The sequence below is a fragment of the Panthera uncia genome, assembly GCF_023721935.1.
Source record: "Panthera uncia isolate 11264 chromosome B3 unlocalized genomic scaffold, Puncia_PCG_1.0 HiC_scaffold_1, whole genome shotgun sequence".
NCBI classification, from domain to species: Eukaryota; Metazoa; Chordata; class Mammalia; order Carnivora; family Felidae; genus Panthera; species Panthera uncia.
In genome coordinates, this window is record NW_026057582.1 from 136,308,669 (window position 1) to 136,334,881 (window position 26,213).

General features: G+C 44.4%; 1 long non-coding RNA gene across 3 annotated transcripts in view; it reads right to left on the bottom strand.

Annotated features, from left to right (window-relative positions):
* The window catches only part of LOC125910285 (uncharacterized), a 35,412-nt gene extending 10,984 nt beyond the window's left edge, over positions 1 to 24,428 (bottom strand). For 2 of the 3 annotated variants that reach the window (XR_007453937.1, XR_007453935.1), the window contains exons 1-3: positions 24,303 to 24,428; positions 23,418 to 23,546; positions 481 to 611 (exon numbers count right to left, since the gene is read on the bottom strand). This is a non-coding gene — a long non-coding RNA (uncharacterized LOC125910285). Of the gene's footprint in view, positions 1 to 480; positions 612 to 23,417; positions 23,550 to 24,302 lie in introns of all 3 variants that reach the window. The other variant, XR_007453936.1, reaches the window with a different exon arrangement.
* Positions 24,429 to 26,213: the final 1,785 nt, after the last annotated feature.

Below are 26,213 nucleotides of genomic sequence, written 5' to 3' on the forward strand. Positions count from 1 at the left end.
CAGGTAATTGTGAGACACAGAGATTCGATAAAACCTAGGGAGGCTATCAGGTGAGGGGACCAAGGCTGGCTGGTCTTCCCCTCCAGCGCCGGTAATCACCCCTCTGTTATGAAGACTGAACAAACAGTCCTTCCTGGCCCCTGTATATGGGGGCAGCTGGGATGGCTGGAAGAGGGGGGTGGCCTGGCCACCCACAAGCACAAGCCTCCTCCCCATCCACCACCTAACTCCTGGGGTCTGGCAGCCCAAGCACCGTGGAGTGGGGGGAGGGTCTGTTCTGAGGGCAGATGTGATGGGGTGGGCGAGCTAGAATGAACCTCCTGTCTACCTCCACCAGGCACCAGAGGGCCTGGAGGGAGCCAGAGGGCAATCTGTGGGAGGTGGACCGGGCATTCCTTTTTGCCCTCGCCCCCAACCTCCTCCCACCCCCCACATTGCCCTCCCTTTCATCCACTGAGGATCCACTGGTGAGTAACTCACACTGTCAAACAGAGAATGGGTGTGGAAGCACGGGGCCATGTGGCTACACACAGCAGATGACAGCAAGCCCAGGCGCTCCTTTGTCGGGGAAGGTCTTCAAGAAGTAACCTCTAACTGGGTCTGGTGAGCAGCTGCCAGGGGAGGAAGCAACAGAAGGGAGAGTAGGTGAGAAAGCACACGGAGAGAGACACCTTCTAGAACACGTATTTCCCTTTGGGAGACAGGTATTGAAGGAAATTACTGACACATAGAACCGGTGATAAGCATCTTGGAGGAGAGCACCATCACTCTGACCAGGAATTATTATTTTTTTTAATGCTTATTTATTTTTGACAGGGAGAGAGACAGAGCGTGAGAGGCGCAGAGAGAGAGAGGGAGACACAGAATCCCAAGCAGGCTCCAGGCTCTGAGCTGTCAGCACAGAGCCCACCGCGGGGCTTAAACTCATGAACTGTGAGATCGTGACCCGAGCGGAAGTTGGATGCTTAACCGACTGAGCCACCCAGGCGCCCCTGACCAGGAATTATAATTACAGTTCTTAGGAGAATGGAAGCATCCTCGCAGACTGTTCATCACAACCAAGATGCCCTGCAGCAGGGCAAGGACTGAGAAAACTCTGTACAGCCCCCTCAAGGAATCTAAAGCAGCTTCCAAAGCCAACAGTCAGGACAACTGACTCCTAATATGGTATAAGTTCATGGTGAAATGAGTGTCAAAGGAGGATCCAAATTGCCTACACCCTGAGTCTAAAATGTTTTAGCAAAAACATACGGGAAGAGAGATGCCCAGAAGTAACTATGGCCAAATAGTTGGGTGAGACACAGTGAGTGAGTGCTGTTGCTTTTTGTTCCCATTTTTTTTTTCCATGAATTATTTCTAGAATGTACTTTTTCACAAACTAAAAGTGATACTTAACAGCTAGAGTTGGGAACAATGTAACAGTCGACCAAGAGGGGACTCTGGTTTAACAAAGGGAGGTGGAATATCAGACAGTGGTTACATGAGATGAGTTTTGTGTCAACTGGAAAGCACATTCATGACTATGGTTCATTGATGACAAGCGGTATGCAGAGCGTGGACCCACTTGAGGGAGAAAAGAGTATACACAGATAACAAAAATTCAGCAAGTTTAGACATGGATCTGTTGACAATGGTTATTCCTGGGCAGGGTAACAGAGAGAGATTTACTTTCTACTTCATATGTATCTCTGGATTTGTTTGTTTGTTTGTTTTTTACTTTATTAAAAAAATTTGTTTAATGTTTATTCATTTTTGAGAGACACAGAGCGCAAGCAAGGGAGGGACGGAGAGAGAGGGAGACACAGAATCCGAAGCAGGTTCTGGGCTCTAAGCTGACAGCACAGAGCCTGACGCGGGGCTCGAACGCACGAACCATGAGAATATGACCTGAGCTGATGTCAGACGCCTAACTGACTGAGCTACCCAGGCGCCCCTATATTTCTGGTTTTTAAGACTTATTAACGAACATGTTTTATTTTAATGATCAGCAAAATCAGTACAGATATTTACGCTGAACGTATTCAAAATAAAACACAAATAACGGCCAAAAATGGTAGGTTGAGAAAAATGCTTGAGCTTTCAAGCTACTTATAATCCGCCTTTTCCCCTCAGAATAGGCCATCTGTGGCCAGAACAGCTCAGCAAGGACAAATCATGTTTCCTTCATTCTACAGCCCAGAGACACCGCTCAGTTCAGCAAAAGGAGCCCTTTATGTGAGCATCTATGCACGGGTCCCCTGGCCAGGCACTGGGGGTGGAGAGGGGGTGCAGGAAGAATAAGATGAACTCCTACCCTCAGTTTGACCAGAGTATTAGGGCCAGGAGAGGAAATTCGTCTAGACAGAAAAGCATGGGGATCTGTTGGAGAGTCTCCACAGCTGCTCTTGGTCTGCCGTGGAGGGCAGGGATTGGAGTGACAGGGTCGGAGGCAATCCCTAGGAAGATCAGCTCAGGGCTGTGGAGGACAGGCAGGGAGGGTGAAGACAGGGCCATGAGGGAGGGAGACACTGGCCCACCTTTCCAGGTGATGAAGGCCCAGGCCAGGGGGTGTATCCAAAGAGCCCCCTTATTGAGGGGAAGGAAAAAAAAAGAGAGAGAGGTTAGAGTGGGAGAGAGCCAAAGCATAAGAGACTCTTAAAAACTGAGAACAGGGGCGCCTGGGTGGCTCAGTCGGTTAAGCGTCCGACTTCGGCTCAGGTCACGATCTCACGGTCCGTGAGTTCGAGCCCCGCGTCGGGCTCTGTGCTGACAGCTCAGAGTCTGGAGCCTGTTTCAGATTCTGTGTCTCCCTCTCTCTCTGCCCCTCCCCTGTTCATGCTCTGTCTCTCTCTGTCTCAAAAATAAATAAACGTTAAAAAAAAAAAAACTGGGAACAAACTGAGGGTTGATGGGGGGTGGGAGGGAGGGGAGGGTAGGTGATGGGTATTGAAAAGGGCATCTTTTGGGATGAGCACTGGGTGTTGTATGGAATCCAATTTGACAATAAATTTCATATATTAAAATAAATAAATAAATAAATAGGGGAAAAAAAAACAAAGAGCCCCCTTATTGACCAGCAGCCTTCTCTCTGTGGGAACAAGCAGTGAATGGGCTGATCACCCCTTCCCCAATGTCGGAACAGAGTGTGTCCCCTTGATCAGCGGTTCTCAACCATGACCCCCCAATGAATGCAGTTAGGGAGCTTTACAACAGCTGGGTCCCAGGTCCCCTCCCCAAGTATTCTGATTTCATCGCCCAGGGGTACAGCCTGGGCATGGGGTATTTCTGGGGATTCTAGAGTGTCGCAGAATTTGAGGGTCGCTGATGCAGAGCACCATCAGACACAACAGGAGCCCCAGGGGTCTGTCCCCAGAGGAGCTCTTCCAGCTCCTCCTAGAACAGAGGTCAAGCAGCTGGCCACTCCTTTCCTCGGACTCTGCATTTGGAGCTTTTCCTGTCCTCTGGCAGCACTGAGAGTGTTCAGCTACTGCTCAGTATTACCCATGAGTTTCTTCCTTCTGGAAACTGTTAGTCACTTAATGCACGGTTGACCCTCTTCCTGTTTCCCTCGTCATCATGGGTACCCTTTGTACATGGGTTCTTCTCTATATCCCTGGGATTTGGAGTGAGCAGGAGGGAAACACATGTGTGCAGGGGGCCACCCTGACCTGGAGGCTCCTTTCTATCTTTTATGGGAGCAGGGGTGCCAGGAAGGATTGTAATCCTGGGGATATCTAGCCTCCCTAGTCTCCAAAGGCTGAATATAGGCAAAGGACATAATTTTAGGTATATTCAGAAAGAACTGGGCTCTGTCCCAAGATGGCTGGGGTGGGCATTTGCAACTGGAGATTGACACTCGTGATATGTAACCAATAATCAGAGTAGTTGGGATGTGAAGCTTGGCCACTTCTTCCACGGGTGAGGCCACCCAGGGTTACTCTCTTCTCCCCTCCATCCCACTGATAAAAACTGAAGCCTGGAGGCTCGGGGCTCAGTGCAGGAGGGCAGAGCAGTCAGGCCGTGGTAAGATACATCCCCTTCCACTCAAACAGGAATCCTACCTCACAGCCAGCCACGGAGTGATTTGTCACACGTGCCAGTCCATAACTGGTGAGTTTGGGAGACAGCCAAGGTCCTTGTGGGGACCTGGCCAGCAGCCTCTGGGGACAGACTGACAGTCAGCAGCTAAGAACCAATGGATGGCCTTGCGACCAATGTGGGACAGGTTCAAGAGATGGGAAGAGGGAAGGGAGGAGTGGGGACACTTTCTCTTGCTGCCTTCACAAAACATCACTGTCTGCTGAGGGCTGGGCCCCTCGGGGCATCTGATAAGGTTGTTAAGTCAGCTGGAGCACCTGCCCAGCCATCTGGCACTTTCCTTCTCCAGACATGGCCACCCAGGCCTCCTTGCTCACCTCTTCAAAGCCAGGGGGCGGCAGGGGCCCCACACACCTGCCAGGGAGAATGAACCCCACCCCCCCAAGCTTCAAGGGCTATAAGGCAGTGTTCTCAGTTCCCAGGTGACACTTCGGAAATTCTCGTTTGACTTTGTTAAGAGATGGGTTTCTATCAATCACTCAGCTTCTCTAAGGTTCCCGGTAGTTTAAACACGAGTTAATTCTGACTTCGCTGAGATAACAGAGTAGCCTGGTTGGTGGGGGGCGGGGGAGTGGCTGGAACAGGGAGAATTTAAACAAGGCTGCCCTCTTTCCATATCAGACTAAAAAAGAGTGCAGCCCAGGGACCATTAATCATCTCAAATGCTGGGCTTCAGGATCTTATCTGCTGTACAATTGTCTCATCCCCTCCTCTTCTGAGCTCTGGAAACCATAGCGTTTGCAGAGAAAACACAGCACCTATGTTAGCAAATCTTGTTAGGGTCTATCTAGTGGCACATGACCCACTAATGTATATATTTAGCTGTTCCGATAGAGTTCTGAGTTGTGTTAAGAAAAACACACAGGGGCTGATGGAAGTGTTCTGTATCCTGGCCTGGGCGATGACCGGACAGGTGTATGCATTTGTCAAACGTCATCCAGCTATTTGCCTAAGTGCCCTTGATGCACATGCTCTCTCTCTATTATCCCTCTACTTACACATTTACTGTATTTCTATTTGATTTTTAGAGAGAGAGTGTGTGAGCAGAGGAGAGGGGCAGAAGGAGAGAGAGAGAGAGAGAGAGAGAGAGAGAGAGAGAGAGAGAGAATCTTAAGCAGGCTCCACACTCATCGTGGAGCCTGACACGGGGCTCGACCCCATGACCCTGGGATCATGACCTGAGCCAAAATCAAGAGTCAGACACTTAACCAACTGAGCCACCCAGGCACCTCATCTGCTTATACATTTAAAAGAAAAAGATCTATGGGGCGCCTGGGTGGCAGAGTCGGTTGGGCATCCAACGCTTGATTTGGGCTCAGGTCATGATCTCACGGTTTGTGGGTTTGACCCCTGAGTGGGGCTCTGTGCTGATGGTACGGAACCTTCTTGGAATTCTGCCTCCCTCTCTCTCTGCCCTCCCCCCATTTGCTCTCTATCTCTCTCTCAAAATAAATTTTTAAAATAAACTTAAAAAAATAAAAGAAAAATCTATTTTTTTCATGGAATGCACAACTGAGTGATGTTAAACTCTCAGGTTTAACACCCCTACGACCAAGGGACCCAGGCTGTGTGTGCACAACTGTAGCTTTAGTGCCTGATCCCCACCCACTGTGGGGCAGGGGTGGGGGGTGGGAGATGGCAGCAAAGTGGAAAGAGGTAGAATTCGAAGGAGACACAGCTGTATTTGAATCTCTGCCGTTTCCTAAGTCACTGAGGGCAAGTCACTTGGCCACTCTGTGCCTCAGTTTCCTCCCCTATAAAGTGGGGATAGTATTTCCTGACTTAGCAATTGTTGATGAGTAAAGATAATTAATTAAGTGGAAAGCCTGTGGCACATCACAGGCACACACCAAATGGCAGTGCTGGTCCCCGGGTAACAGCTGGTCCCTCAAGAGCCTTTTCCTGCTTCCTTGTCCCTGTCTCAGCTTCACGCTCGGTATCTGAAATGAGCTTCCACGTCACTTGGCATCAACTTCTCCCTCTTCCCTGCCCCGTCATGAGCTCCGTGATTTTCCCAGCCTTACTCCCACTGTGGAAGTCCCACTCGTAACCCCTGCCCCGTCCCCCGCTCACACAGCTGCTGCCCGCTTCGGCAAGAGTGGGCCAAGCCTTTCCACCGTCCGTCCCACGAGACTGACCCAACTCACTCTGTGTTCAGTGCCCCCAGCAGCAGCCTCGGCCGCAGAAGCTGTGGCCCCAACCAGAGCTGTGGATTCAGGAGATCTTGGGCTGAAATTCCCATGGTGTATGAGGAGGATGTCAACAGCATACCCAACACCTGGCAACGGAGACCGGAGGACGGCCGGTTCTCGGAACTCGGGGTACAGGTGGGGCAGACTCGGTGCCCACACTGAACCACCTGTGTCCACTCGGGAGCACAGACCCACTGAAAATGGGGTGTCATAGCTGGAGACCGACACATCAGAGGCTTCAGTGCTCACCTGTGCACCGCCTCTCCTCAGTGTGCATCTCTGTGCTGCAGGGAGCTCACTGCCTCCCCAAGACAAACCCTTTCCTCTATCAATGACTTACAGCTTTACAAAACCACTCCATCCTCATGGGCACATGTGTGCTTCCCTCTCATGCCAACTAGAACCAGACTAATCCCTTTTCTGCACTCTTGGCTTCCAAATATGTAAAGACTTCCATATCTCCAATCCTTCTTTTTTTTAATATTTATGTATTTTTGGGAGAGCACAAGTCGGAGAGGGGCAGGGAGAGGGAGACAGAGGATGCGGGGCTCGAACTCACGAACCACAAGATCATGCCCTGAGCTGAAGTCAGATGCTCAACTGACTGAGCCACCCAGATGCCCTGTTATTTTACATTCTTGTTAATTTTGCTTCATGTGATATAAATTTGGTATCATTTTCTGGATGTGTGCGTTCCTTTAAAAATTTTTTTAATGTTTATTTATTTTTTGAGAGAGAGAGACAGACAGAGCATGAGCAGGGAGGGGCAGTGGTACAGGTGGAGAGAGACACAGAATCCAAAACAGGCTCCAGGCTCCGAGCTGTCAGCACAGAGCCCGACGCGGGGCTTGAAATCACGAACCACAAGATCATGCCCTGAGCCAAAGTCGGACACTCAACCGACTGAGCCACCCAGGTGCCTCCCAATCTCCAGTCCTTCAAAGGAGTCTTCTCCAGATTCGAGGTGCCCTATTCCTTCAACCGTAGCTCAGACTCAAGCCTAAGAAGTTCCCGCTTGTTATAAGCCCTGCCCTCGGTTCGTCATGGAGGCAGGAAGAGATAAAATGAAGAAATGATGGCTATTTTCACACTGGGCCCTCCCCTGTGCTCTTCACACCCTTTTACCATCCTGCACCACCGCTCCCAACCCCTCCATGATTGATTCCCTGGGTCACACTAATTAGGCCTTGCTTGCGCTGTAAGAGAAAGAGAGCGTTGCCATTTTCTTCAAGGAAACCGAGAGAGAGGCCGACCCGCTGGTGGTTGCCAGGCAACCTTGATGGTCCTACAGGAAAGACAAACTCGGGAGACACTGAGCCAGAGGGTCTAGTTAGCAGCTATTCAGCACCGGGCTCTCTGCTCCACGGAGAGGCACAAGAAAGGCCTGGCACCCATTAGTTCAGCTGTCTTTTTAAATGGAATGCACAAGAGTGTGTGTGTGTGTGTGTGTGTGTGTGTGTGTGTGTGTGTTGGGGGTGCACACACAAAGTGAGCTGGGAAAGAATAAAGTAGCCTTAGTCTTTAAGGTGGAATCATAATGACAGATGCCATGGCAAAATAATTTATGAGATATCACCCTTTATCTGTTTACCCTTAAATTTTCCTTTCTGTCTCCTCAACTCTGGGAGACAAGCAGGACTTGGAATTCCTTACCTCAGAGTAGGACAGAAAGCAGACACAGACTATAGGCAAAGGCCTTTCCCCTTTTATAAAGTATTAAACCACAGAACAAGGGGGGCGCCTGGGTGGCGCAGTCGGTTAAGCGTCCGACTTCAGCCAGGTCACGATCTCACGGTCCGTGAGTTCGAGCCCCGCGTCAGGCTCTGGGCTGATGGCTCGGAGCCTGGAGCCTGTTTCCGATTCTGTGTCTCCCTCTCTCTCTGCCCCTCCCCCGTTCATGCTCTGTCTCTCTCTGTCTCAAAAATAAATAAAAAACGTTGAAAAAAAAAATTAAAAAAAAAAAAAACCACAGAACAAGGGATAAGATGAGGAGTCTTGGAGGGAGCTAGGGAAGACGTGTGGTGCTGGGGAAGGGGGGTTTCCAGGGGTCGGGGAAGGAGACAGAGGTCTATGACCCTAAGGACCTGACCTAGGGTGATGGTAAGATTTCAGTGGGTCTGAGCACCTGCACTCCCAACCTCGTCAAAGGGCTCCTTAACCTATGCCTGGCACAGGGCTCCCTGCAGGAAGGAAGTACATAGGTGCGGTGGGGAGAGGGGGGGGCGGGCCCACTGGCACAGCACACGGCTCCAGGCAAACCCTCGGGAGCCAGAAGCCAATGCCTTAGCATCTCTGACAGCCCAGAACCTTTGCACGACCCTGATGGAGGGAGAGGAAACAATGGCTCAGACTGCCTTTTCCTGTCTCTGAGGACACATGGGGACTCAAAGCCCAGTGGGTTGGATAGAGAGCCATTAAAGCTTTTTCAGAAAATTGGGTGTCTGGGCTATTAAAGAGTCAGGAGAACATGCGACTCTTAATCCCTGGGTCATGAGGGATCCCTGAGTCACTACATCAGGTGTAGTGATTCCTTAAATAAATAAACTTGGAAAAAAAAAAAAGCTTTTTAGCTGACCAACGTGGTAATATCTACCAAAGTTTTAAATGTCACACCCAGTGAGGCACGTGGGTGGCTCAGTCGGTTAGGTGTCCAACTCGGTTTTGGCTCAGGTCATGATCTCATGGTTCCATGAGTTCCAGCCTCGAATGGGGCTCTGCACAGAGCATGCTTGGGATCCTCTGTCTCCCTCTCTCTCTGCTCCTCCCCCACTCACGCTCTCTCTGTCTCTCTCAAAAATAAATAACCTTTAAAAACTTATTTCACTAAGTGAAATAAGCCATACAGAGAAAGACAGATACCATATGTTTTCACTCTTATGTGGATCCTGAGAAACTTAACAGAAACCCATGGGGGAGGGGAAGGAAAAAAAAAGAGGTTACAGTGGGAGAGAGCCAAAGCATAAGAGACTCTTAAAAACTGAGAACAAACTGAGGGTTGATGGGGGGTGGGAGGGAGGAGGGGGTGGGTGATGGGTATTGAGGAGGGCACCTTTTGGGATGAGCACTGGGTGTTGTATGGAAACCAATTTGACAATACATTCCATATATTGAAAAAAATAAAAATAAAAAAATAAAAACTTTAAAAATATAATAAATAAATGTCACACCCAGTAATTTCACTTGTAACAAGAAGTAACATTTGTTGCACCTCTCTAACACAGCTGCCAGGCAATGAACGTTCTAGGACCTTTCATACATGCTTGCTATCATGAAATGTTACCAAACTTTCAAAAATGTTGATCTGTTATTGGGAAAATGGCATCTTGTTGCTGCTTTAATGTTATAAAGCTGAGTAGTGATTTTCCACTTCTGCTTCTGTTTGTTTGCTTTTTACCCATGAGACATATTTATGTATCAACTGGTGGTAGAATTAAAGTAAATAAAAATCATGATCCTTTATGCTCTTAAGAACATGGCTTTGGAATATAGAGAGCAACAATGGATAGAAAAACAAGGTGAAATTGGGGCTCGTGGGTGGCTCAGCTGGTTAAGCATCTGACTCTTGACTTTGGCTCAGGTCATGATCTCACAGTAGTGAGATCGAGCCCCACTTTGGGCTCTGTACTCACAGAGTGGAGCCTGCTTGGGATTCTCTCTCCTTTCTCTGCTCCCTACCCATCCCACTCACACTCTCTCTCTCTCTCAAAATAAATAAGTAAACATGTAAAATAAAGAAAATCAAGGTGAAATTAATAAATCTACATGGTGGAAGGTTTTGGCCACATCTCTCAGATATTAGGTAAAACTAAAATATTTGATAACGTAATTAAAATTGATCATATATAAATTTCTATTACATATGTGAATACATACCCATAAACACAAATACACACAAAATCCAATGAAAGTATGCACACACACACACACACCATGCAGGGAACAGTCTCAAAAAATGGACCCTGATTTAAGCTACAAAGGAAAACTCAACAAACTCTAAAAATAGAAAAATCGTAAAGAGGTCACAGTCTGTTAACACAGTATAATAATATTCAAGATTAATAATATTAAAAGGACAACTAAAACATTATCTGCCTAGAAAAATAATTAAAATACAGGGGCACCTGGGTGGCTCAGTCAGTTAACCGTCCAACTTCGGCTCAGGTCATGATCTCACAGCTCGTGGGTTCAAGCCCCACCTCAGGCTCTGTGCTGATGGCTCAGAGCCTGGAGCCTGCTTCAGATTCTGTCTCTGTCTCTGTCTCTGTCTCTCTCTCTCTCTCTCAAAAATAAATAAACATTAAAAAGTTTTAAAAACATAATTAAAATATTCTCCTAAATACTCAAAGAAAAAAAAGGAAAAAATCAAATTACGATGTATTTAGAAATGAAAGACAACCAACTGGTTTAAAGATTTAAATGTAAACAAACACTAGACAAATTATGAGTAATTAAAATATAATCTTGGCATAGGAAAGGGCCTTCTAAATATAACACAACCTTCAGAAACCCAAAGACTAATACATTCAACTACTAAAAGTTAAAAAAAATAAAAAAAAAATTTGTCTATATGACAAAAACTACAATCAGCAAAATCAAATCATGAACTAGGAAAGGATATTTGCAACTTATATCACCAAGGGCTAATTTCCTAATATATAAACATCTTTCATAAACCAAAAAGAATAAAGACTACTAGCCCAAGAGAAAAATGTCCAAGGGATATGAACCATGAATTCACAGGAAAAGGAATTTAAGAAATGGCTGTTAAAACATATGATGCGATATTCCATTGCACATAAAATAAATTTAATTGCAAAACAAGACTACACTGAATTATAGAAAGAAGACTCACTAGGGGGCACCTGGGGGGCTCAGTTGGTTGAGCATCTGACTTGGGCTCAGGTCATGAACTCACAGTTCGTGGGTTCAAGTCCTGTGTCAGGCTTTGTGCTGACAGCACAGAGACTGCTAGGGATTCTCTCTCTCTCTCTCTCTCTCTCTCTCTCTCTGCCCCTCCCCTGCTCTTTCTCTCTCAAAATAAATAAATAATTTAAAAAATGTTTTAAGAAATAATGTGTCTGTAATAATACTTGTTGCAGACAAGATAGAGGCTAAAATCAGGGGACAAAAGTTTGAGAAGAAAGAGATATTAGCATCATTTCAAAGTAGCTCTCCCAAGATATTTATCAATTACAAAGGGAAAAATAACTTTATAGTGGAGAAATCTGGCAGACACTGCTTTGTTAACATCATCAGTAATAAGAAAACGTCATGTACCTTCAGATAGAATCCACTGAGAAGGACACACGACCTCTTCTGGAGGATTCTTCCCAGGAATGCATGGCCTCAGTCCAGTCAATGAGAAAACAAAGTCAAATGGAGAGATATTCCACACAAAGTCCACACAAAGTCAAATGGAGAGATATTCCACAAAGTTATTGACCAATGCTCTTCCAAAGTGTCAAGGATGTGAGAGTCAAGGAAAGAATGAGGAACCACCACAGATCCAAGAAGACTGGGGAGATAGGGCAACCAAACACAATGTGAGATTCTAGAATAAGAAAAAGGGGCATTTGTAGGAAAACTTGCAAAATTCAAATAAAGTCTGTAGTTTTATTAGTAGTATTGTAAAGATGTTAATTTTCTGGCCTTGGTAACTGCCTTGTGGTTATATAAGTAGTTGACATCAGAGGAAGCTAACTAAGAGATATACATTAATTCTCCCTTTTATTTTTGCAACTTTTCTGTAAGTCTAAAATTATTTAAAAATAGGAAGGAAGGAAGGAAGGAAGGAAGGAAGGAAGGAGCAGAAGGGAGGTTGATAAAACGTAATAAACAGAAAAGGAAAAGAGCTGAAAATGCTCCTTTGGTATCTCTGTTTGGTGAGCAATGTTACAATTTCAGAAAATGATTCAGCCCACTGGGAGTTTTATTTGATTGTAAAGATAGAAGTAGGGTTTTTGTTGTTGTTGTTTTGTTTTGTTTTCCCAGCAAATGGTGCTATACCAACTGGACGTTCACATGAGTGAATCTAGACACAGACCTTATAAGCTTCACAAAAATTAATGCTAGACCTAAGCGTAAAACACAAAGCTATAAAGCTGCTGGAAGATCACACAGGGGAAACCTAGATGGCCTTGGGCAGGGTGAAAACTTTCTCACAACACCAAAGGCATGATCCCTATGAGAAATAATTGATCAGCTGGACTTCATTAAAATTAAAATGTTCTCCTGTGCCAAAAATACTGTCAAGAGAATGGGAAGACAAATCACAGACTGAAAGAAAATATTTGTAAAAGAAACATCTGACAAATATTTTCTAAATGTCTGATAAATATCTGTATATTCAAAATATAAGTGAACTATTGGGACTCAAAAATAAGAAAAGGAGAGGCGCCTGAGTGACTCAGTCGGTGGAGCGTCTGACTCTTGATTTTGGCTCAGGTCATGATCGCACGGTGGTGAGATTGAGCCCTGCGTCAGGCTCCGTGCTGGGCATGGAGGCTGCTTAAGATTCTTTCCCTCTCTCTCCCTCTGCCCCTCTCCTGCTTGCACTCTCTCTTTCAAAAAAAAATTTTTTTTAATAAGAAAAGGGAAAACCTGACCAGACACCTTATCAAAGAAGATACACAGATGACCAATAAGCATATGGAAATATATCCCCATCGTATGCCATTAGGGAAATGCAAATTAAAACAAAAATAAGGACGCCTGGGTGGCTCAATCGGTTGAGCGGCCGACTTCGGCTCAGGTCATGATCTCACGGTCCATGAGTTCGAGCCCCGTGTCAGGCTCTGTGCTGACAGCTCAGAGCCTGGCGCCTGTTTCAGATTCTGTGTCTCCCTCTCTCTCTGACCCTCCCCCATTCATGCTCTGTCTCTCTCTGTCTCAAAAATAAATAAACGTTAAAAAAAATTTTTTAAACAAAAATAAGATACTAATACACATCTCTTTGAATGGCTAAAATCTGGAACGCTGACAACACTAAAGGCTGGTGAGGATATGGGAGCAACGGGAACTCTCATTCGTGGCTGGTGGGAATGCAAAATGACAGAGCCACTGGTTGAAAATAGTTTGGTGGTTTTTTACAAAATGAAACATACACTCACCTTAAGATCTAGCAACCATGCTCTTTGATATGTACCCAAATGAGTTGAAAACTTATATCCACACAAACCTGCATACAGGTATTTAAAGCAGTTTTATTCTAGTTGCCAAAACTTGGAAGCAATCAGGATGTCTTTCAGTAGTGAAAGGATAAACTGTAGCACATCCAGACAGTGGAATAGTATAATTCAGCCCTAGAAAGAAACAAGCTATCGAGCCATAAAAAGACATAGAGGAGGGGTACCTGGGTGGCTCAGTCGGTTAAGCAACAGACTCTTGATTTCAGCTCAGGTCATGATCTCATGGTTCATGAGTTCCAGCCCCACATCAGGCTCTGTGCTGACAGCTTGGAGCCTGCTTGGGATTCTCTCTCCCCCCCTTCCCCTCCCTGGCTCTCTCTCTCTTTCTCTCTCTTTCAAAAGAGATAAATAAACATTTAAAAAGACACAGAGGAAACGGAAATGCATATTGCGTATATAAAGAAGCCAACCTGAAAGCTCTACATATACCTGACATTCTGGAAAAGGCAGAATTGTGGGGACAGTAGAAAGACTAGCGGTCAGCGGGGAGGGAGAAATGAACAGGCAGAGCACAGAGGATTTTTAGGGCAGTGAAACTATTCTTTGGGATACTATAATGCAGGTCATTATGCATTTGTCAAAACGTACAACACAGAGTATACAACACCAAGAATAAACCCTAACGTAAACTATGAACTTTGGGTGTTAGTAACGTGTCAGTGTAGGCTCATCAGTTGTAACAAATGGCCCCTCTGGTGGGGAATGTGGCTAGAGAGGAGGCTGTGCATGTGGACGCAGGGGAGATCAGTGAACACCGTGTACCTTCTGCTCAAGTCTGCTATGAACCTAAAAGTGCCCTCAAATGTAAAATCTATTTTCAAAAACTTTTACATTTAATACAAATTCTGAATGGTTGGATGGGGCTCTTGGTAGTTACAGAAGGAGTCCCCACTTCATCTTGTAGGTCAACTAAGAGATTATATGTAAACGTCCTGCAGTTCACCCCTGGGTCTCCTTGAGTCAAAAGCTCATGAAGGTCATTGAGCCCAAGTGCGTGGAGCTAGAAGACTTTGTAGAGGAAATGTTATTTTAGAATGAAACCCCAGCTAAGGTGCCAGGGGCTGTGGAACACAAACCCGTAAAACCAAGCTCCTTGGAGCGCTTAACAAGATTTCCACCTGATGATGGGAAAACAACGATTTTACTGAGATTTGTCCAGGAAACTGGTTTCTCCCAATCTACCTAAAAGACTGAGATCATTTTAGTAATAATAATGCGAATCAGAAGCAGTTGGTTTCTTGCCCAAAGGTGGGAGAGATTGAGCTGCTCACTGGCAAGTGTTGCTGGCCTTCCTGTCCCAAGAATGCCAAGAATGCACCTGTATCCTCTCTCCAATGACTCCCCTCTGTGACTAACTAATCACTTCTAAGAGCTGGCTTTGATTGCTGCCTCTGGCATTTTCCACTAAAAGGCCCCTCTGATAGATGGTCTGGTAGATTGCCAAAGGAGTGATTTATGCTTACAGTTAAGCGCAGGACCTTCTCACCTGCCTCCCTGGGAAAGCAGCCGTTATCTGCACTGCTTAGAACACCCTGGGGAAACATGAAGGGGAAATGGAGTACCTTCTCTTTATCTATAACCTAATTCAAAATTAGTGTGTGCTCTAACTGTAAATCTCAGACTAAGCCATTCTTAGCTAATTATGTTTTTGCCATTTCATTTTATGTGATAACAATAGTATCAGCATTAAGCAGAATTTATAGTTTTCCAAGTGCTCTCTCGAGTGTGGGTGTATCTGATGCTCACCAAAACCCTATCAGGTAGCAAAAGAAGGGTCACCATTCTCATCTGAGGAAAGACAATTTCTGACCCAGGAATTGAACGGTTCCCCAAAAATCAAACATCAATTTCTACCATCAAACAACCTTGTGCAGGGATTGTGTCTACTTTAAAAGCAAATTGTTAAATAGTTCAAAGATATGTATAATACAGAAAATACAGAAGATAGCCACTTATCTATTTCCTGGTTTTAACAACTTTTAACCTGCTTGCCTCAGATGCTTTTAAATCAGAAAGAAAATGATACAGGGGCGTCTGGCTGGCCCAAGCAGTGGACCATGCCACTCTTAACCTCAGGGTTATGAGTTGAAGCCCCACATTGGGTGTAGAGATCACTTAAAAAAAATAAAATCTTTTAAAAAATGATACAGATACACTTCCTCTCTTCCTTGCTAGAGGTGATTGCCATCCTAAAGTTGTGTTATTAAACCCATCCTGGGGGGTGGGAGGGAGGGGAGGGTGGGTGATGGGTACTGAGGAGGGCACCTGTTGGGATGAGCACTGGGTGTTGTATGGAAACCAATTTCACAATAAATTTCAAATAAATAAATAAACCCATCCTTCTGTCTGTTATTAAGCATTTACCGCATCTATATTTGGTCATGATAATCTATGGCATTACGTATGCTTTACTTCTGATATTCACTTTATAGCTTCTGAATCTTTTTGTAACTTGCTTTTCTCCCTGAACAAGTTTTCTAGACATCCAAGATGATAAATATGGAGTTATAAATTAATTGATCTATGTATTTTTTTTTTTACTGAGCTAGTATTTCATTACACAAATAGGCCACAGCTTACTTATCCATTCTCCTACTGATGGATTTTTAAGTTGCTTCCAAGATCAAGGGTTCCATGGTCTCCCAACTGAGCCAGCCAGACACCCCTATGTCTTACTCTTCAAACGGTGCTGCAGTGACCATTTTTCTCATGCTTCCTTGTGACCAAGTATGAGAATTTCTCTAGAGTATCTACCTAGAAGGAGAGTTGTTGGGTTGAAGGATAGACACACCTTCAAATTTATTAGATGTTGCTAAATTACTCTCCAAAGTGACTATAGAAATTTATACCTCCAACAAGTGTCTAAAAATTCCTGTCTCCCCATATCTTCACCAACACCTGGAATTATTACTCTGGTTAATTTTCCAATTTGATGGGTGTGATTGGTTGTTTTAATTGTTTTCATTGCATTACCCTCATGACTAGTCAGTTTGGGCATCTTTCATAAGTTTATTGGCCATTGGAGTGCCCTTTTCCTTAAAAAAAAAAAGTTTATTTATTGATTGATTGATTGATTGATTTTGAGAGAGAGAAAATGAGGGAGAGGAGCAGGGAGCGAGGGAGAAAGAGAATCCCAAGCAGGCTCCATGCTCCAACGTGGGGCTTGATCTCACAACTGTGAGATCTTGACCTGAACTGAAATCAAGAGTTGGATGCTTAACCAACTGAGCCACCCAGGGGCTTGTGGAGTGCCCTTTTCTATGAATTGCCTGGTTATGTTCTTTGCTCAGTTTTCAATATTTTTTTTATCTTTTTCTTACTTATTTATACAAGTTCTTGAGGGATTCTAGATATTAATTCCTTACTGATGATACACTTTGCAAATATGTTCTCCCAATTTTTAAATTGATTTTAACTTAGTTGATATATTTTGCCTCTACTAAAATTTCAAAGGTAAATGCTATTGAATTTTTTTCTTTTTTATTTGTGCTTTTTGGGTCTTGTTTAAGAAATCATTCATTGTCTGTGTGCCTGGGTGGCTCAGTCGGTTAAGCGTCCGACTTCGGCTCAGGTCACGATCTCACACCTCGTGAATTCGAGTTCTGCATCGGCTCTGTGGGGACAGCTTGTAGCCTGGAGCCTGCTTCAGAGTCTATCTCCCTCTCTCTCTGCCCCTCCCCTGCTCATGCTCTGTCGCCCTCTCTCTCAAAAATAAACATTAAAATTTTTTTTAAAAAAAGAAAAAGAAATCATTCACTGTCATGAAATCATAAAGATATGTTTCTATATATTTTCCTATTTTTTCCAAAACTTTACCACATTTTTACTTTTACTTCCAAATGTAAATTATTTTAGGGTATGGTATGAGGTTAGAAACTACTTTTATTTTATTTTCCTTATGCATGTTTTCATAGAAATGTTCCAACTGCCAAATGCCCGTAGACCAGTTTTCCATATACCCGTAGGTCTGTTTCTGAGCTCTCTATTCTATTCAGTTAGCTGATTTTAACATTTCTCTGCCTGTTCCACACAGTACTCATTACTATAGCTTCATTATAAACCTTGATATTTGATAGAAAAGTCTCCCTCCTTAATCCTCATATTCTTGGCCATCTTCATATAAAATTTAAGATCAGTTTGTTAAGTTCACACAAGAAAATCTCCTGGCTTTTTATTAGAATTGCAATAAATTTATAAATTAATTTAGGAAAATTAACATTGTAATGTCATTGCCATATCCACAAACACATCATGTCTCTCCATTTACTTACATCTTCTTTTATATCCTTCAATAAAATTTTAGGATCTGCTCAATGAGTGCTCTATCATTATGAGATTTATTCCTTGTTATTCTGAATGAGCAGGGGAGAGGGCCAGAGGGAGAGAGAGAGAATCTGAAGCAGGCTCCAAACTCAGCATGCTCAGCATGGAGCCTGACACAGGGCTCGATCCCATAACCCTGGAATCATAACCAGAGCCAAAACCAAGAGTTGGACACCAGCTAACTGAGCCATCCAGGTGCTCCCCAAATCCATTTATTAAAGAAACTTTCTTTCTTCCATTGAATTATCTTGAGACCTTTGTTGAAAATCACAGATGATAAATGTATGGAATTACTTCTGGACCCTCAATTTTATTCCCTTGATTTATATTTATCTTTATAATGTCTTGATTATGGGAGTTTTGCCATAAGTTTTGAAACTGCAAAGTATGAGTCCTTCCAACTTTGTTCTTCCTTTTCAAGAGTGTTTTGGCTATTGCAGGTCCCTTGTATTTCCATATGATTATGAGGATCAGCATATCACTTTCTGCAAAAACAACAACACAAAACACAGCTGGAATTTTGATAAGGAGTATGTTGCATCTATAGACCAAGTCGGACAGTACTGCCATTTTAACAATATTAATTATTCCAATACATGAACATTGGATATTTTTCTACTTACCTAGACTTTTAAATTCCTTTCAGCAACGCTTTGCAGTTTTCAGTTGTACAAGTTCCACACATGTCTCATTAAATTTATTCCTAAGTATTTTATTCTTTTCGATGCTATCGCAGGTGGAATTGTTCCCTTTAATATCAGTTTTGGATTGTTCACTGCTAGAAATAGAAGTGATTTTTGTATATTGATATTTTGTGAACTTGCTGAATCTGTTCATTATGCTAATGTTGGTGTGTGCATGTAGATTCCTTAGACTTTTCCATACAAAAGACCATGTCATCTGCAGATAAAGAAGTTTTACTTCTTCCTTTCTAATCCTTTGATTTCTTTGTCTTGCTGAATAGCCCTGAATAGAAACTCCAACACAACATTGAATATAAATGGTGAGAGTGTACTTCCTCATCTTGCTCCTGATCTAAGGAAGAAAGCTTTCAGTCTCTCACCATTAAATGTGACGTTAGCTGTGGATCTTCTGTAGTTGCCTTTTATCAGGTTGAGGAAGCTCCTTTCTATTCTTAGATTGTTGGGAGTTTTTATCATGAAATGGTGTGGAATTGTGCCCAAAGATTTTTCATGTCTATCGAGTTGATCTTATGGGTTTCATCCTTTATTTGATCAATATGGGATATTATTTTGATTTCTTGCATTCCTGGAATAAATCCCTCTTGACCATGGTGTATAATCCTCTTAATATATTGCTGGATATGGTTTTCTAGTATTTTGTGGAGGATTTTTGCATCTATATTCATAAGGGCTTTTGGTCTATAGTTTTCTTATGATATCTTTGTCTGGTTTTGATGTCAGAGTAATAATAGCCTCAGAGAATGAGTTTGGAAACACTCCATCCTCCTCTATTTTTTATTTGGAAGACTTTGCAAAAGATTGGTATTAATTCTTGAAACGTTTGGTAGAATTCAACAGTGAAGCCATCTGGTTCTGGGCTTTCCTTTGTGAGAAGTTTTTTGATTACTGATTTGGTCTCTTGTTATGGTCTGTTCAGATTTTCTATTTCTTCTTGAGTTAGTTTTGGTAATTTGTGTGCTTCTAAGAATTCTCCAGTCTCATTTGGGTTATCTAATTTGTTGACATACAGTTGTTCATACTATTATAATGTTTTTTAAAATTTCTGTAAGGTTAATAATAATGTTAATAAAAATAATAATGTTTCACTCCTGATTTTAGTAATTCGAGTCTTCTCTCTTTTTCGTAGTCAGCCTAGGTAGAGAATTGTTAATTTTAATGATCTTTTCAAGGAATCAACTTTCAGTTTCATTGATTTTTCTCAATTGTGCTGTTGATTTTTGACAATAATACTATAGCAAACAAACTTATTAGTTCATAGCATGTCTGTAGATGCTCTTCCATTTTCTATCCAAATGATCCTATACTCTGAAATGGGGACAGTTTGGTCATTTTCATGGTGCAATCCAGTACTATGTTGATTACAGTCATATTCCTGTCTTCAAAGAGAATGCTTCTCATACTTCAGTGTTACATGTGATGCTAGCTGTGAGTAGATACGCTTTATTAAGGAGTAGTAATATCTTTTCATTCAAGGTTGGCTAAAAAGTTTTCTCTTAAATCAATACTGAATTTTATCAAGTGCTTCTAGATTTATTCATTGCTCATAAGATGTTTTCCTTTTCATCTATGAAAGTTGAATGAAGTTACATAAATAGATTTTTCAAATGTTAAAAATTCTTAACACGTAGAATAAACTTTACCTTCTTATTATATAAATTTGGCTTACTAAAAATTGATTTTCTACACCTATGTTTATAAATTAGATTGCTCTATACATTTATTTCCCATATTTCTTGTGATGTTGTTCCTTTTCTTTTCTCTTCTTCTTTCTTTTTTCATGGTCAAGTTTGTTCTGTAATATAGAGAAATTTTGTTTCTCAAAGTTATGGCAAAATTTGCAAGCATAACCATCTGAACTTGATGTCCTATGCATTTTAGGGCAGAGCATGGTAGATTTTGTTAAAGATTCACCAATTCAGGGGCTCCTGGGTGGCTCAGTCGGTTAAGCGTCCGACTTCGGCTCAGGTCACGATCTCGCGGTCCGGTCCGCCAGTTCGAGCCCCGCGTCGGGATCTGGGCTGATGGCTCAGAGACTGGAGCCTGCTTCCGATTCTGTGTTTCCCTCTCTCTCTGCCCCTCCCCTGTTCATGCTGTGTGTCTCTCTCTGTCTCAAAAATAAATAAAGTTAAAAAAAAAAAAAGATTCACCAATTCAATTATATTTTCCTGACCAATTACTTCCTATCATTAAAATCATTAAGTCATGCCTCATGTAATGCTTTTTGCTTTAAACTCTACATTAGTTTTTACACCAGGTTTGTTTTAGTTGATATTGGCTACATAGACTTTTTCCTCAACTCTTGACTTTCAATGGTTCTATATTTGTGTGACTATGTATGTCTCTTGCAACAGCTGAATTTTTAAAGCCGTCTCAAAATGTCTGTCTTTTAGCTGGAAGATGCAGTACTCTTAAATTTACTGTGATTAGTAATATTAAGAGTTTCTACCGTCTTATCCTCTTTCCTCTGCTGGTCGGGAAGTTAAACCTATAATTTCTATCATTTTAGCTGCTTTCTTAATACATTAACACACATTTGATTTAGCATGATATCAAGCTAATAATAAAATGTACTGGAATAAGACAAGAAATGTCAAACTCTTAGAATCTGTAGCTACCCTTCCATTTTCCATGCGGTCCTATTCATTCTTCACAGTATCTTGAGATTTATTTTCAGATTTTGGTTCCACCTTCCAAATTAGAAATTATTATTGCTGTATTTTGTAGTCAGTGCTCTTTGGCTTTGTCAACATATTGTCTAATCTCCAGTTGTCATCATGGCTTCTTTCATCTCATTCCTTCCTTTTGGCTTCGATACTTTTATTATCCAAGCCCATTCTTTTGTGGCTCTCGCAATGAAAAAAACTGTTAGGGACCCCTGGGTGGCTCAGTCGGTTAAGTGTCCGACTTGGGCTCAGGTCATGATCTCCTGGTTCATGAGTTCGAGCCCCACATCAGGCTCTGTGGTGACAGCTCAGAGCCTGGAACCTGCTTCAGATTCTGTGTCTCCCTCTCTCTCTGCCCCTCCTCCACTCATGTTCAGTCTCTTTCTTGCTCTCTCTCTGAGAAATAAACATTAAAAAAATTGTTTAAAAAAAGAGGAAAAAGAAAAAAAAACTGTAAAATGCTCTATAGTTTTAGGTTCTTTTTTTTTTTAATATGAAATTTATTTTCAAATTGGTTTCCATACAACACCCAGTGCTCATCCCAACAGGTGCCCTCCTCAATGCCCATCACCCACCCTCTCCTCCCTCCCACCCAGTTTTAGGTTCTTTAAAGTAGTCTTTCTTTCAAATTTACACTCAGGGCATCTGGCTGGCTTGGTGGGTGGAGCGTGTGACTCTTGATCTTGGGGTTATGGGTTCCAGTCCCACATTAGGTGTGAAGATTATTTAAAAATAAAAAAATCTTTAAAAAATTTTGAAAAGCCAAATTTACTCTTGAATTGTTTAATTGAGTCTAGAATTCTGAGTTGACACTTATTTCCCTGTAGCACTTTGAAAATTTTGACCTTAACTGTAGCTAGGTAAAAATAAAAACAATTCTTTTTATGTTTGATTTTCTGTAAGTTCACTATTAGGTTTCTAGGTATAAATTTATTTTTATTTATTCCCCTCAGAACTAGTGGATTTAACTGAAAGAGTATTTTACTTTTGTTTGTTAATCAATTCCAGAACTTTCTTAGGCATTTTCCCTTCTAATACTGCCTCTCTCCCTCTTCTATTTTCTCCTTCTAGAATAGCTAATAGAAATACCTTAGGCCTTCTCATTTACTCATTCTTGCCTCTTAATATCTCTTTTTTATTTTCTATAAATTTATCTACTTGCTAAATTCAAGAGGGTTTTTTGGCACTATCAAAGAGTTTACTAATTCTGTCTTCTGCTGAGGTAATCTGTTGTTGAATCTATCCATTAAATCTCATTTAAAAAATTCTCTCTCTCTAATCTACATTTTTTTGTATAAATTTTTTTAATGTTACTTTTGAGAGAGAGAGAGAGAGAGAGAGACAGCATGAGTTGGGGAGGGGCAGAGAGACAGGGAGACACAGAATCTGAATCAGGCTCCAGTCTCTGAGCTGTCAGCACAGATCTCGATGCAAGGCTCGAACCCATGAACCGCGAGATCATGACCTTAGGTGAAGTCAGACGCTTAATTGACTGAGCCACCCAGGTGCCCTTAATCCACCTTTTTAAAAAATGATCACCTATTCTTTCATCATGGTTCTTATTCCTTCTTTTGAAGAACTTACCAAAAGTTAAGTATATTTATTCTTAGACTTCACTGATTATCCCACTACCTTTGTGTTTCTGGCTCCAGTGTACTGTCCAGTATATACCATGTACTCCACAAATATTTGTTGAACAGGAGTGAGATACTCTACTGACTGAGCGAGCCAGGCACCCCTAAATATTTGTTGAACAAATCATTGAAAACAAATGCAGTGACGATTAGCATTTGTCCTCCTGAGTCTTTTTTTTTTTTTTTTTTTGCCTCCGAACAGAACAACTCAAAGTTTGCTAGACAATATAACTAACCACCTTCTTTCAAATAGTTTTTAAATTGTGGTAAAATGCATGTAATATGAAATTCACCATGTACAGTTCAGCGAGATGAAATATATCACACTGTTGTGCTACTATACCATTGTCCATTCACAGTCCTCTTTCGTCTTGCAAAACTGAAACTCTGCACCCATTAAACAATAATTCCTCATCCCCCTCCCCCTGCCCTGGCAACCAACCATTCTACTTTCTGTTTCTATGAATCTGACTACTCTGGGTACTTCATGTGAGCAGAATCATACAGTAGTTGTCTTCTTGTGACTGGATGGTGATCAATGAACAATATAAATTTTAAGTGTTTCCGACACCTGAATATTTTGAAATGTGAAAATGTAAGAGGAAAAAGAAAAACCAACCTTATTAGCAGGACATACCTTACGCCCCGTGTTGTCTGAATGTAGGAAGCACAGATGTCTGTTGTCAGTCAAAGGTTGGACCTGCAGGGCACCAGCCGGCAAGTAGTGAAGCAAGAATTTCAGCCTGAGTGAAGCCCTTACCAGCTCCTGCTGGACACAGGGGGAAGAAAACTCACATGATTACATGTCCTGACAGGTGACATTAAGGAAGTGAGCAGGTGAGAAGGGGACAAAAATATTTCACTTTCCTCTTTACTATTGAAAAAAAAAAAAAAAAAAGGAAATGGCTGATGATTAATGGCCTCGGTGACACTGACAAATAGGAGAGGAAGGTTTAGGTTGGACTGGACCCCAGCTCTTTCTACAAGGGTCAGTGCTATGCCACTGCATGCAGGAGACATGGGATGCCTAGATTCCTATGTGAACATTTTCAATCTTGTTGACAAGTACTTCCAAAAAAAATTTTTTTTTAATCTGTGAGACCCCAGTTAACATTTCCGTGCCTCATTGGGCTCCCTGGCCACAAGCATGAAACCCTAGATGCACGCTGGCTCCGTGGTGGATTTGCTACTTTCTCATCCGTTCGGCTGCTCTCTGCAGCAATGGAGCCTTGGTTTATCCGTGCACCGATGAGGATGCGGGCAGGTGGATCTGTGTGGGCGCTCCCTGGGTGTGCTCACTCAGGCAGGAGTGTCGGTGAAAGAGTGGGTGACAAGGGTGAGCGATCACATTCTTGAATTCAGGAAGGACAATCTGTCTGTGGTCAGGTGGCCGGGGGTCGACCTGCCAAGGTGGGGCGGTGGGAGGGAAGGGGACGGATGCGGAATGTCCCTGTGGAAATGAAAGTTTCTGCGTGATCTCCCTCTGGGAGTCTCCCTGAAGCCAGGCGGCCCCTCTGCTCACCTGCTCAGCAGCCAGGACCGCGGAACAGGAGTGAGGACAGAGAGCTGGACCCGGGACTAGCTCTAGGGCCTCGTCCGGGGCGGGAAAGGTTGGCTTCTGCACTAAAGCCGGACACCGCCCCCCCCCCCCCCCACCGCCAACTTTCTACCGCAGCGGAGCGCGGGATCCCGGGATTCCGGAGCCCAACAGCGAGGCAAGAGACAGAAAAGGGGGCGGGCGGGCTGCCGGTGCTCGGGCCTCCGCGAGCTGTTGCCATGGCCACAGGGGACTTTTGATGTGAAGCGCGGTGGCCACCCCCAGCACCACCAACTTCCCTTCTCCACTCGTCCTCTGGATGACGTCATGGACGTCCGTGGCCCTGACAGGCCACCTGTGGGTTGGTCTCGGCTTTAAAGCAGCTGTTCTCCCCTGGCCCCCGCAGCCCTGGCGACTGTGTCTGCACCCGGAGCACCTAGAGCGACTGCTGACCTGCCTCCCGCCCTGGCAGCGTGACCACCGCTTGGGACAGAACAGATTGTCCGAGAGAGGCAAGTAGGGGTGCTTCACAAAATACCTTCCTCAAACCCCAACCTCCCCCCACCCAGCCCGACCGTGCCCCGCAGTTCTTGGGGAAGAAGCGACGAGCCGAAGGCGGGGTGGGGAGGGGGCTTTCTTCGAGAAAGAAGTGGAGCGCACTCTGCCTTCCTTCCTGGCGGTGGCGACCCAAGTCAGGTAAAAACCCCGATCGGTGTCCGCGGTCCAATCCTCCCCCTCAGGGCCAGGACTCGGGACTGGAGGAGCCCCCGACCGGAGGTGAGATGCGCGAGGCTGAGCCCGGGGCTGCTTCCTAGGGCCGGAGGAGGGGGGCCGGTGGGCTCAGCATCTGCCACAGGTGCCGTGCCTGCTGACAAATTCAGCAGGAGGCAGGAACGCGGCCAGGGCGCCTGGGAAGGTGGAGGCGGCTCCGCACCCCGGCAGCTGAGCGCTCCTGCGGAGTGCTGCGGCCCCTAGAGTTGCGGGGGCGTTTCGTTCTCGCACCCACCAGCCCGGCGACGGCGACGTTGGCTTGTCAGGCTGAGTCAGGCGTCCGCTCGGCGAAGGGCAGCATCAGCCTTGGGAGTGCTCTCTCTCCGAAGCCGGTCTCCCCAAGCCCACCCTACAGTGACCTGGTCTCGACTCTGATCGCCCTTCAGAGTGCAGGTGCATCAGACCTGTTACATGCAGAAAAGCGGCGGGGTTCGGTGTTCCAGACTTCCCTTCGCAGCCTTGCCCGCCACCAGATCTGAGCGCCAGGAGTCCCGGGATTCTGCCTGCCGACGCTCAGGCAACCCAGTGCCCAAGGGGAAAACGTGGGGATTGCCGGGAGGCCACTGGATAATTACCCCAGGGCAAGGGGCTCTTTCTACACGCCGCGATTGCGGCGAATTACACTAATTCGGGGAAGGGAAGGGAGAGGCGCAGGGGATTCCGCCTCAGAGGCAGCCCGGTCTGCCGAAAAAGCATTTCTGTTGCAGACACGTCCTAGTCTCGCCTTTCCCCCCCCCGCAAAGGGTGTCTACCCTTCGGGTTCCGGCCTCAGGGGTCAGAATCCGGCAGCTGGAGGGTCTCCAGAGCCCCTGAACGGTGCATCCGAGCCTCCAGCTTCAGCACCAGAGGCTGGACAGCGCCCGGGCCGGAGAGCCCCTGGAGTGGGTTCCCGCGCGCCACTCGGCTTCCCAGCCCGACTCAGCTTGAGCTAAATTCCTCAGACCCCACACGGTGGAGGCCAGGAGATGAGGCAGGGTTCGCCGAGAGGTGGGGGGGAATCACCTTTCCCATTTCTCCAGGAGGTTAGGTGTCAGATTCTGGGAGGGCATTCTATCCTCCCTTCGCGAAGAGCAGTTGGAATACAACTTGGTGCAAAGTTGCCGGGAGGGTGCCTAAGCGAAAAGA